This window comes from Protopterus annectens, chromosome 2.part2 (genome assembly GCF_019279795.1).
Source record: "Protopterus annectens isolate FY-2018-M chromosome 2.part2, PAN1.0, whole genome shotgun sequence".
NCBI lineage: Eukaryota > Metazoa > Chordata > Ceratodontiformes > Protopteridae > Protopterus > Protopterus annectens.
Genome location: NC_056730.1, coordinates 1,016,887,116 through 1,016,900,030, shown reverse-complemented (window position 1 = coordinate 1,016,900,030; position 12,915 = coordinate 1,016,887,116). Strand labels below are relative to the sequence as shown.

The 12,915-nt window shown below is 45.0% G+C and overlaps 1 protein-coding gene across 2 annotated transcripts in view; it reads left to right on the top strand.

The window, feature by feature from the left end:
* The window catches only part of LOC122795868 (hippocampus abundant transcript 1 protein-like), a gene marked incomplete in the record, with an annotated part of 997,490 nt that overhangs the window by 23,733 nt on the left and 960,842 nt on the right, over positions 1-12,915 (top strand).

Below are 12,915 nucleotides of genomic sequence, written 5' to 3'. Positions count from 1 at the left end.
GTGCCCATGTCCCTCCTGGACAGAGGAAATTTGTATTAACTACCATAGAGCCTTACCTCTGCGAACTTCAATCACCTAACCACCAACAGTTGGGGCAACTCAAGATCAATATGGCTAGGCTTGTAAGGGCACTAGGGCTGTTGGCCTAAAAACTTTATGTGAACCTATGAATCAGTGCTTGAATAGTGTAGTCTTCTGCTTCGACTATTTTATTCTGATTAGAAACGTTGTATTTGCTTGGGTCTTTAATTTGCCTGCACAGTATAAAGCCTTCACTGTTTATTGTAAGCTGTTTGTTGGTTTTGTTGGATTTTTAACCCTTGAAATATTTTTATAGCCTTTTGTGAATGTTTAGGTGAGTTTCTGTCATACCTCATGCTTCCAGAGCTGCAAGTTGATCGTGCCTATTTTTGCTGTTGATTTGCAAGTTTTGACAAGAAAACTGGCTGGCTGGCTGATGTTGAATTTTGTTGTTTGGAGTTATAAGTTTAAATCACAATTTTGGCGCCATTTTGTGCAATCCAGTTCTGACAAGACTTTTTCATATGTTTATACTTTAATGGCTTAAACTGTTATATGATGTTTCTTTTCTTTTAATTTGGGGCTGAAACTAGCCTATTTTGTGCTTTGAACTGTGTTACTGAAGCTACTGTCATTTAGTTCAGTGCTGTATTAAGAATAGTACCCATGCAGAAATGGACTTAAGCTTGCTATTTATATGGAGAGCAGTGGAATTGGTTAATTTTTTACTGTCTGACCATGCAGCCATTGTTTGGCGTTACTCGGGCTAGTTTTTTTTTGTCCCATGACTAGATAGACTCTCATACATCATTTCCCCCACCTGCCACCATTTACCTGATGCTCTCACAAAGCCTCATCTTCCTGGAGTATTTAATCAGCACTGATAAGAATGGGCTTTCTTCCTGAATATCAAGTCCTGTTATACCAGGCAATGTTTCAGAAATTCTCAGGGGAATGTCACCTCAGCAAGAGAATTCCTAAAAATTCTAGAACTCCTTGAGTCCATGATTCTGATGATACCAGTGGCCCTTCTCCACAGGAGGACAATTCACTGGTATATATGGAATTGTTGGACCGAGTACTTGCTTTTCATGGAAGTCCAGTTGCCGGTGCTGTACTTCATCAGATGAGAGTTACAGTTGTTAAGATCACATTTGAGTACCAATCCAGGACTTACTACTTCCCACCTCTTTCTATCTCAATCTGTCCAGATAGATTTCTCTGACTTCGCTTGGGGTGCTGTGTCAGTGGGAATGCAGATGTAGGCCCCTTGGAAATGCAAGGATGCAGGGAAGCATATGTTGGTGATCCATGTCTTGAAAGTCCTTCATCACCTATGAACTCGGTGTTCTGCTTTTGTAGTTATGAACAGCACCACAGTGATGTGGTATCTCAGTAAGCACATGGGTACAAGGTCTTACACTCTGTGCCAGCTGGCAATGATGTCCTGGGAACTGGCTTTACAGCACTCTGACTCTCTTAGGCATCCTGTCCAAACAAAATGTTGTGGCAGACTAAGCAGATCCTGGGCATACCTGCACAGGTGGCAGCTCAAGGCATTTGTGTTCCAAGATCTAGTCCAGATGTGGGGAATGCCTCAAAAAGATCTGTCCTACTCCTTTCAAAACAGACAGCTGGAGAAATTCTGTTCCAGATATTCTTGAAGCCAGTCTTGGAGGGCAGACACATTATTGTTCCCTTGGATGGGAATGTTCCTGTATGTATTATCACCTTTCCCACTGATTCACAAGATACTTCTGAATATTCAGAAAGAACTGACAAAAAATAAATTGTGGTGACCCCCTATTGGCCCAGGCAATCTTGGCTTTCCTTTCTAATGGTAGTGGCCAGTGGAATCTGCCACATACTTCCTTGCACTCTGGATTTGCTCACACATTTTCAGGGGTGACTGGTGCACTTCAGTTTGGAACAACTGCAACTGTCCACCTGGATAATTGTCTGTCTGTACTCCACTTAGGTACTTGTTTCATGAGGATGTGCAGCAGGTGTTAAAGAAGGCCAGAAAATTCGCTACTATAAAATCTTGTGTTTTAGAAATGAATGAGGTTTTATAAGTGCTCCCTAAACAGAAACGGAGGGTCCCTTGAGGTTAACATCTCTCTGGACATGAAATATTTGTGTGAGCTACTTCAGGATAGCTTATTGTATTCCTCTATTAAAGTGCATTTAGTGACGCACTCTGATTTGTCTGCCTTTAGATCTGTCTCTCTCTTCTTTTCTTTTGCTAAAACAATACATAAAAGGAGTATTACAAGTAGCATACGAGACTCCTTGCAAGCAAATTCCTCCTTCATGGGATCTCAACTGTGTTCTCGAAAAATTGACCTTACCACGTTTCAAACCTACCACTCAGACTGGTCTGAAGCTCTTAACGCGGAAAACTGTTTTGCTTATTGCTCTGACATGTGCAAGGCGAGTCTCTGAACTGCAAGCTCTCATGGTGGGACAAACTTGCCTCGTTTCCTACAAGGATATTTTTTTTTATGTACTAAGCCCCCCTCCCCCCCCCGGCCAAAGTGGTTCAGTCTATCAACCTCCCCATGTTCTTCCCAGCACCTAAGACTAGGGGAGAGTGGATAATTGATATTTTGGCTGTACACCGGCAACTCTGGTATTACCTAGATAGAACAACACCCTTCAGTAAGGCAGAAAGACTTTATTTCCTGCACATGGACAAAGAAGGGTCAACCTGTCTTTAAGCTAACCACTGCGTGTTGGTCATCAAAAATCCTTCAACCTCACTGAATCCTGGCTTGCTAACCAACAACTTATACTGAACCCCAAAAAAGACAAAGCACCTCCTCTTCCTCCCTAAATCCTTACACTACCTTAAATCATTTGCCATCTCTTCATTTAATAATACTACCATCACTCCAGAATCACACAAAGCTCCTTTGTGTGACTATAGACTGCCAGCTCAAATTTGATCTGTGCGTACGTCACTGTATTAAGAAAACTCACCAAAAGATCGGCCTACTATATAGAAACAAAAGGTTCCTCCCCTCTGACTCCAGAATCTCACTTGCACATGCTTCCTTGTTCCCCAACCTCTTCTATGGCTCACAAATTCTAATGTACAGTCTTCACTTCTCTCCAAATTAGAAACTACCTACAACAACAAAGCCAAATTTGCTGCTAATCTGCTTTCTAAATCTCATCATTGCCATGCTCTGAGGACACATGTCTTATCTTGCTAGAGCTTCCTAACCAACTTGTATTTACTCAACGTCTCATTATCCACTCTATCCTAAACAAACCCCCCTCTTGCCCTAGTATCTTACACTAATTTCCATCTATAGCCCCCCCTCGATCCCTCAGAAGCTCTGACCAATCCCCTATTACAGATTCATAAATCTAAAAATTAGTTGGACAGAATTTCTATAGCTATTCTCCTGCAACCTAATGGAACAAGCTTCCCATGCCCCTCAGACATATTACCAATGGTCATGAATTCAAGAAAACTATCAAACATCATCTGAACAGCACCTGATTATGTCTGTGACCATCCCACCTGAAGTATCACTCTTTTCCATCTCTGCTCTCTTTCCCTTCCTCCCCCTAACTACCTCCCTTTTATTCAAATTTTCTCTTCAAATAGTCCCAACATGACTGTTCTTGTTTCCTTCTATTTTTTTTCTTGACTGTTACCTGTTTTCCTCACTCTGTCTCTTTTCTAATTTACGTTGTCATGTTAATTTTTTCTTGTATTGTTATAATGTGGAGCTTTTCCTCCCCAAGCTTCTGCTGAAAAAGGGCTTTTGCCCAGTTGGATTATCCCTTTTAACAATTGCCAAATAAATAGCCTAGTATGAACCTATGACTATCTGCCCTAGGGCATTTATAAGCCTAGCCAGAGTGTGTTTGGCTTCTGCCACCCATTTTAAATTAATTTTGCTATGCCCTTTTTCGAGGTTAGTATACTGTGCCTCTGACTAACAGTGACACAGAGGTGATACCCGGAGTAAACCTACAATCTCCCATCCACTCATCAAGATTCTTCTTGAAGAGAGTCAATGAGGGACTTTGCCTTACCTGGACTGGGATTTTATTCCAGAGTGAAGGGAGCCTCTGGGTTATGAATCTGTCCCTCCAGCATGTCCTATTTATTTCAGTGCTGAGGTTCAAGTCTCTTGAGCGTGTAGCTCGATGGGATTTGGATTTTCTGAGGTGCAGCATGTCCATTAATTCCGGGTTGGACATGGCTTTATACGTCAGGCACAGATCGCCTCTGAGCAGGCAGTATGCCACTGAGTAGAGCTGGAGTTTCTTTAACCGGGCAGCATATGGCATCTGTTTGAGCCCTTTGATCCTCTTGGTGAGGTACTTTTGGGGTCTTTCCAGTTGCTGCAGGTGTCTGGTAAGGTACATCCCAAAAGGGCATTGTACTCCATTATGGGCCTGATGAGGGATGAGTAAAGAGGCACGATGACCTCCCCTGATCTAGATGTGAATCCCTTCATGATTAGGTGGGCTATATAAAATGTTTTTCTAACCACTTTGGCCACGTGGTTGTCAAATGAGAGATTGCTATCAACTTGGGTCCCCAGGTCCCTAATTACGTCTTCCGTACTTAATGGATTACCACCTATGTGGTAATTTGTGGGCACTTTGTTTTTGCCGAAGGGGATGACTATACACTTTTTGGCATTTAGCTTGAGGCCATGGCTCTGGCACTAGTTGTCTGTTTCTGTGAGTCCCTTTTGGAGGATGCTTGTGTCGGCTGGAGAGTCGATTATGGTGCCCAGTTTGCAGACATCTGCGAACTTGGTCAGCCGCAGTCCTTCCGTGTTGGCCTGTACTTCCGAGAAATATATACCGAACAAGAGAGGTCCCAGGACTGAGCCTTGTGGGACGCCACTTGTAACTGGTCTGGAGTCTGACATGGCTCCAGCAATTCTAACCATGTGGGTTCTGTCCTTGAGCCAGTTTGCAACCCATCTAGTGACATAGGGGTTTATATTTAAGCTGGTGAGCTTATCTATAATGCCCGAGTGGGGTATTGTATCGAAGGCTTTGGCGAGGTCCAGGTAGGCTGTGTGGACCACCTTCCCCTCGTCAATGGCCTTGTTGACTGTTTCAAAGAAATCAACCAGGTTTAAGAGGCAGGATCTGCCCTTAACTAAGCCGAATTAGGTAGGATCCAGTGTCTGTAGGTCCCCAATATCTCTATTTATGAGGTCCATGATGATCCTTTCCATAGCTTTGCAGACCAAGCTAGTCAGGCTTATGGGGCGATAGTTTCCAGGGTCCGTTAAGGCACCACCTTTGTGGAGAGGGACCACTGTTGCTGTACGCCACTCTTTGGGTACATATCCTGTGTTAAGGCTGAGATTGAACAGTAGTTTTATGGTTGGGTTTAGCTCTTCTTGGAGTTCATGTAGGACGCAGCCCGGGACACCGTCTGGTCCCATTGATGCTGTGTTTTTTTGCTTTGGAGAGGGCGGCTCTTAGCATCTGAGATGTCAGGGGGACAGCACTCTGCTGGGATAGATATTTGCCCTTTTGGTGGGGAGGAGGGGGGAGTTTGCGCTGAACCTGTCAGCTAGGATGTTGGCAATGTCTGTGGGTTCGGTGTATTTTTGTCATTTTGGACCAATTCTGAGCATATCTGGAAATTCCCACCTAGGTTCCTAACATAACTAAAGAAAGCCTTGTGATTATCCTTAGTGTCCTGTGCAATTTTTCTCTCGAAGCTGGCCTTAGACGATTTTATGAGTGCCCGTAGTTTTTTGCTAACACTGATCAGAGATGCCTTCCCTTTTTGGGATTTTGCTCCATCATGTAGTAGCTTCCTCCTTCTGTTGTATAGTTTGTTTATGGCTGGGGTCCACCAGACAGGACGTCTGCCTTTGGAGGATTGGGTCTTGGTTTTATTTGGGATTGCATGATCCATGCATTCCTGAAGGTGTTCATAGAATGCGTTTATAAAGGATTCTGCGGTCTGGGCCGTATTTTCCACAGGCCCGGGGGCTCTGAAGGATTCCACCTCGGGAGTGTGAAATTTGCTTTAGAGAAGATTTTCACTGTGGTTTTCTGGGCAGGGGGTGGGGTCGGGATGTGAGATTAGTTTATGGTCTGATCTTACCAGTGAGGGATACTGGTCTGGAGCATATAGTCCCCATGTTGGTGATGATCAGGTCTAGTATGTTTTCCCCTCTTGTGAGAGTGGTAACAAGTTGTTCCATAGCATTTGAGTTTACAAATTCCAAGAACCTTTGAGCTAGGGTGTTGGAGCTAGAGTAATGCTCCCAGTCTATGTTTGGGTAGTTGAAGTCGCTCAATATAATGGTGTTTGGAGAGACCTTCATATTTTCCAGTGTTCTCAGGAAGGCCGAGTGGGGTTCCTTGGTTTGGGAGGGTGGTCTGTAGCAGGCTATAAACTGGAAGGCAGTTTTACCCACTGTTAGTTGCACATGGATAGTCTCTGATGCTTCGTGCTGTGCCACCAACCTGGAGGTGTGGGTATCTTTGAATATTGATACTCCCCCTCCTTTTCTGGTTCGGTCCAAGTTTTGGGGCCGAAAAGCATGGTATGAGGTATAACCTGGTAGTGCTGGGGTGCTCTCGCGAGCCTTGAACCGGGTTTCTGTTACTGCACAGATATTGATGTTCTCCATGCTAAGGAGAGTTTCAAGTGCATGCATCTTGAGGTTTAGACTTCTGGCGTTGAGTAGCATTACTCTTAGTTTCTTATCCCTTGTGATACCTATGGAGGTGGGTTTGTCTTTTGAGCTTTGCCTAAAAAAGGCACTATGGGGGTAGCAAGAGCCTTTGCCAATATCCGAAAGCCCAGGGGTGACAGATGCAAGCCGTCCCTAGAGAAGCATCGTGGCTTGTCGAGCATGTCATCCCAGGCAGACAGGCATTGGATCCCCTTTGAATGACACCAATACTTAAGCCAATTGTTGAAATTGATCACCTTGTCTTCATATTGTGGCATCATTCTTGGTGAGGGTAAGATGCTACTCAAGGTCCGGGTCATACCGGCCTGGGCTACATGCTCAGAGAGCTCCTCTGTCTCTTTTCATGTAGTCCAGGGAGGTACATCTCAGGTCATTCACACCAGCATGGACAATGACCGAGTCATATTTGTTCTTGCCTTGGAGTGACCTGAGTGCTTGTGTTGTGTGGCGGATCCTAGCGCCCGACAGGCAGCTCACCGTGACCTTCTCCTTGTTCAGCCTGGTGAGCGGGACGTCAGTGTGCCTGACGCTAGAGTCACCTATTAGAAGTGTATCAGGTGTGTAGTTTAGCCTTAAGGGCTGTGAGTGTTCGGCTCACTGGCTTTGTGAGCTATGTGTTGCACGTGTTTTGTTTTGGGGTAGCGGTTGCTTGGGTGTCTGCTTTGGAGGTCTCTGCTGCTTAGGCAGATTTTTATTTAGAACCTCCGAGTATGTTTTTGTGTATTTATGTGTTTGGTTTGCTGTCGTGGTGGGTCTATGTGAGACTGGAATTGTAGTGAGTGTGGTTTCCTTCTCCTCCTGACTGGTTACGCCAGTACTGAGTTGAGAGAGCTTTGCCCCCAGTTTGGCTATATGGTTGCATCTCTCTCATGTGTTGGAATTTGTTCGGAGGAGGAGAGGGTTGTCTGTGTACATGAGGCAGTTGTAACATTGCCTCAAGATTCCCAGATTCACTAGCTGGACCGGAGAGGAGATTGACAACTGACCTTTGGACATGCTTGAATAGTATTGGGAATTCCTTTATAATTGAAAAAAAAGGGCCAATGGGGAACAAGGTACTCGTTTGTGAGGGTGTAGTGCTTTTAATTTTTTAGTGCTGACTTTTATAATTGCTTTAGTGAGCAAGTGCCAGGTAACTTAAATGCAGTGTGTTACAGGTAATTTAAATGCAAAAATGACAAACAGTAACTTTCTTTCAAGTGAAACAAGGAAATAAGTACAGTAAGCAATGCAGATATCACTAGGGATCCACAGAAGCGCTGAAAAAACGCGTTTTAGGTGGACTTAGCTAATATAAATAAAAAATGTTTTTTGTTACACACGTTATGGCAAGGTGAATCTAGGCAAGGTGAAGGTGCTTTCCACAGGGCCTTTTCCTCCTCTTTGGTGTATTGGAAAGGAGTGGACTCTAGAAGCAGGAGCTTGGTCCTCTGTTCTTACCTTTAGTGCGCACTACATGGTGGATGCCTTTTCTAGAGCCAGAGTAGGCTTCACTAATACCATTCCCTACGTGCTCCTGGGCCCTTATCTTTACTGGTTGGGTAAACCTGGTGAATCTACCAAAAATGCCAGTAAGGCAGTGTGCTGTATGAATATCTACTGTAGGACTAACAGTTGTGTGTTCAACAAGCACGCTGTCTTTCTGGCAGTACCCACTCATCTTTTTTGGATGTATATAGTTTGGGCTACCCTTGATTCCTGTTATGTGGCTTTTTTTAGGGGAAGTGCATGTGTGTGCAGGGGGAGGTCATTTTGGTATTGTAACAGGAGGTGGGAAGATAGGTGAAGGCTGCCAGCCTAGCCAGATAGAATTTTGTAGATAATTCTGTCATTTGTAAAGATTGATGTAAGCCATAGGCTTGTTCTCTGAAATATGAAAAGGCTATAGTGGATGTGGAACTGCAAAAATGTAACAGTGCACTCTGTCTTAAAGCTGGTAAGTCAAGCATGGTGAAATTCTTTTATCTAAAATTTGGAGCTGAGATGAGTGAGGCGGTTAATGGCTAGAATTTGCATGTATAATTTCTTTTATTGCCCTGGCTTCCTGACCTGCTACAAGATACCTCTGAGACTCTGTTAGCCTGGGAACCAGAAATAAATGATGTAATCTGTAATGAATCAGTGGTACTGTGTTATCAGTTTAAGGACATAAAGAATGAGAGCATTGGAACATTTGTCTTGAGAACATCCAAATCTCCACTCTGTGTCTGTATGTAAGTAGGATTGTAGAACTGTGTTTTATCTTAGATATAGCTAGGAAATAGGAAGATTATACTAGACTACTTTTACTTTTATGTGATGTCAGAACATTTCTACTGTATTATTTTAAATATTTCTCTGTGATTTCTGAACTCTTGACTAGCACTGTGTGTAGTAAGAAGTATTGTCTTGTGTGTTTCTTTTATTTATTAAATATTTTTAAACCTTTCACAATCCCCTAACATGGTTACACAGAGCCAGCCAGCAAATTGCCAAGTTGCTAAGATGGAGCCTAGGGTTACAAGCATATGATATGTCAGTGCAGCACCACAGTGGGGTTAGCAATGCCAATGCAGGTGGGCTGTCAAGACAGGGAATAGGGTAAGGTATACTTGGATAGACCTAACCCACTCAAGCAACGTTTCTCAAGGGTCACTTGAAAAACTAGCTTGAGTTCTTCAGGGGCAGATGTGTGAAGAGAGGCGAAGGCTGCCAGCCTAGACAGATATAATTTTGTAGATAATGCTGTCATTTGTAAAGATTAATCTGATATTGTTAATCCTCGTTCATTCCTTATGCATAGGTACCGGTTCCGAGCTCGGAACCGTGCCGGCCATTTTCCAAGCTCGCGTCCACTTCAAATTCTCGAGCTAAACTCTTACCCACAATCCCCCTCTCCCTGTTACCTCAGATTTTGTTTGCCGCATTGCCATCCGGTCGTGTCAAGCTACTTCTCTTGGGCTAAGTACAGTCAATTCTTGTTTAATTGCTTTACAAATTACTTTTCTGTCAGAAAAGTTGATATTTTATTGTTTCTTGCCCTATCGCATCTAGCGTTCATAATTTCCTCAGGTTTTTTCTGTCCTTTACTTCCCCTTTTTACCGCGAGGTAATTTTCTCCTTACCATCGTTTGGTAATACTTTTTCATTTCTCTCACACCTTCGGGTACTCTGTTGTACCATTGTTGGTTCTTTTCTGATTGTTAATATGGCAGATAAAAAGTGTAGTCCGGGGTTTAAGCGGTGTTCTGATTGTGGACACAAACTGCCTACTTCTGATGCACACTCTTTATGTGTTTATTGTTTGGGAGCTTCCCATTTATCTTTTGAACCACCTTGTTCTATTTGTGAGAACTTTTCTAATAGAGCTTTGTTAGAAAGGAAAAACAAGCTGATACTGAAGGGACTTAAAATCACTCTTTCAGATGCTATTTCTGGGTCAAAGGTCTCAACCCCTCCTAAAGCCCATAAGAAAATGGATGTTTCTTCTAAGGCTAAATCCTTGCCTTCGTCCCCGACTGGGGACTCTCACTAACCCAAACCTAAAAAGGCTAAAATTTTGGCTCTGGAGCGCTCTGTCAGCCCCAGTGCTTTCGGTGCCCAGACCATTGGCACCGAGGCCTTCGACTCCATTAGTGATTTCGGCTCTGTCCTCTCCTGCAGCCTTCTACATATCAGCAGTGAGGGGTTCCTCGGTTCAGACCATTACCACTGTATCGGCACCGACCATTCAGTCAGCGCAGACCTTGACCGCGTCGGCTCCGAGATCTTCCTCAGAACCGAGGCCTTTATTGTTGACTCCAGTTTTGTCGGTTCCAGCTTCCGCACCGACAGCCACTTTGGCACCGATCCCTGTGTCAGTGCAGACTATGACATCGGCACCGATGACTGACTTCTTCGGTGCAGAGTAAAGTAGTTCAGTCTTTTTCGGCATCATTGTCCTCGGTGCCGTCAGATGAGATGGGCACCGAGTCTGCCTCTCTTATGGACAGGCCTGTTTCTCCCTCAGTCACTGTGAGGTCCACTAGAAGTCTTTTGGAACATGATGTGTTGCATCTTGTGGACCAGGCATTCTTGGCCAGAGGTATTCCAACCCTCAGGAACTATCTTTCCTTGGGAGGTGATCACCCATCTCCAAAGACACCTTCTTATTCTCCTCCTTCATTGCCTTTGAAGTCCATGGATATAGTACAGTCCTCCCCTTCTGTGGTTCCCTTTATGGATCTCACTAAGGAACCGCAATTGCCTTCATGGCAGGAAAGTTTTGCTACAGCCCAGGATGTCAGCTGTGACACGCATAGCTTGCTACTCCACAACCATCCAGGGACTCTGAGTCGGCAGGCTGAGCCACTTAGGGGAGGAGTGCTCCCTGTCCTAGACGTACACTCCTGTCCGGGTGGACCAGCCTTCCAACTGATGGAGGAGGCTTTCGCCACTGCTGGCAATAACGGACTGTCTATACCTCCGCTCTCCTCTGGTACACTGGTTTCACAAGTTGCACTTAGCAGACACCGGGTGCAAGGGCCTCTGGACATATTCCCTCAGGAATCCCCTTTTCCGTTGTCTTCCCCAGCTTCTCCCGCTGAGGAGGTCCACCGGAAAAGTTTGTGCAAGAGGAAGAACATGGACTCCACAGAGGAGTCCCTCAATGAAGACACAGATTTCGATGAGGGGAAGGATCCCGTTTGTCACCCTCTGAGGTATCCTTTGGCGATATCCTTGAAATTCTGAAACGGAGAGGTGACTGGCAGCCCTCTAATCTGATCCCTGAGGAATCTGTGTTCCTGCAGGCCTTTTGCGCCCGGCCCCTTACCTCCTGAGTTACTCCACCTGCCGATGAGCTTATCAAGTTCATCGTGCAGCGTGCTTGGAATGCCCCTGATACTGTTGAAGCTATTCCCCGGAGGCCAGATAAGATCTTGTCCCCTCCTGCTTCAGATCCCCATTGGTCCAAAGGTCTTCCTGTAGATGCTTTGGTGGTGGCAGCCGCAACAAAAAAGGATCTGGCAGAAGAAGGAAGCCAGACTGTCCATCCGCCTAACAGAGAGTCCTGAGCCCTGGACAGAATAGGGAAGCAAACCTTGGCTTCAGCGACCTTTGCTATCAGGTCCATGAATTATATGGCACATTTTCCAGGCTTCAAAGGGATCTGGTTTCTGAGCTCTCTGAAACCTTGGCTGGTGCAGTGTCTGATGAGGTCCGTGACAAAGTGGCCTCTCAGCTTGCCACCATTGAGTCTATATCTAACTCCTCTATGTGATTTGATGTCTTGCGCATTAGAAGGAGCAGCTAGAGTGGCGGGTTCAGCTGTGGTCTTGAGATGACACGCCTGGATGCGCTTGTGCAACTTCACGGAACCTTTTTAAGTCTTCCTTTCTTAATGCCTCCATTGAGCCCTCCTCGTTATTTGGGCCCAAAGTTAAAAGCACACTGGCCAGATGTGAACAAGACGGTAAGACCCTTTCTGCCGTAGGTGTCTGTTATTCTTCCCCTCAGTGTGCATTCTCCCAAAACCAAAAGAGTGGGAAGATATGTTCAAGAAATCTCAGGGTCCTTTCCGTGACACACAGGCCAAGTTCTCCCCCAGAGGCAGTGGGGGAAACTCACAGGGAAGACGCTTCTTTCAGGGCATAGGGGAACCGCGTAACCAGGGTTCCAGGGATTTTTTCCGTGGTCAATCCTACCAGCGCTCCTGAAGAGCGGCCCAACTCCTTTCCTCTGGAGGTGGTTGGGGGACGTTTCTCCTTGTACCCTTCTGCCTGGCTAACCATCACCACCGATTCTTGGGTACAAAGCATCATAAACAGAGGTTATCATATCTCCTTCGATCTTTGTCCCGTCCCTTCAAAAAATCTTCCTGACGTTCCGCCCAGTCAAAGGGAAGAAGCAGCAGCAGTAGGATAAAAAAAGCTGCTAAGAAAAAGAGTCATCCAAATAGTCCCTCCAGACCAGATAGGATCCGGATTCTACTCAAGACTATTTTTGGTGCCAAAGAAAACCGGGGACTGGAGACCAATTTTGGATCTCAGTGTATTGAACAAGTTTGTGAGAGTACAGTAATTCCGGATGGTCACTATACAGTCTATCCTTCCGCTTTTGGAAAAAGATGATTGGATGTGCAGATCTTCAAGATGCGTACTACCACATTCTGTGCTTCCGTGTGGGAGCCAGTCACTACCAGTTCAGAGTACTGCCCTTGGGACTGTCTACA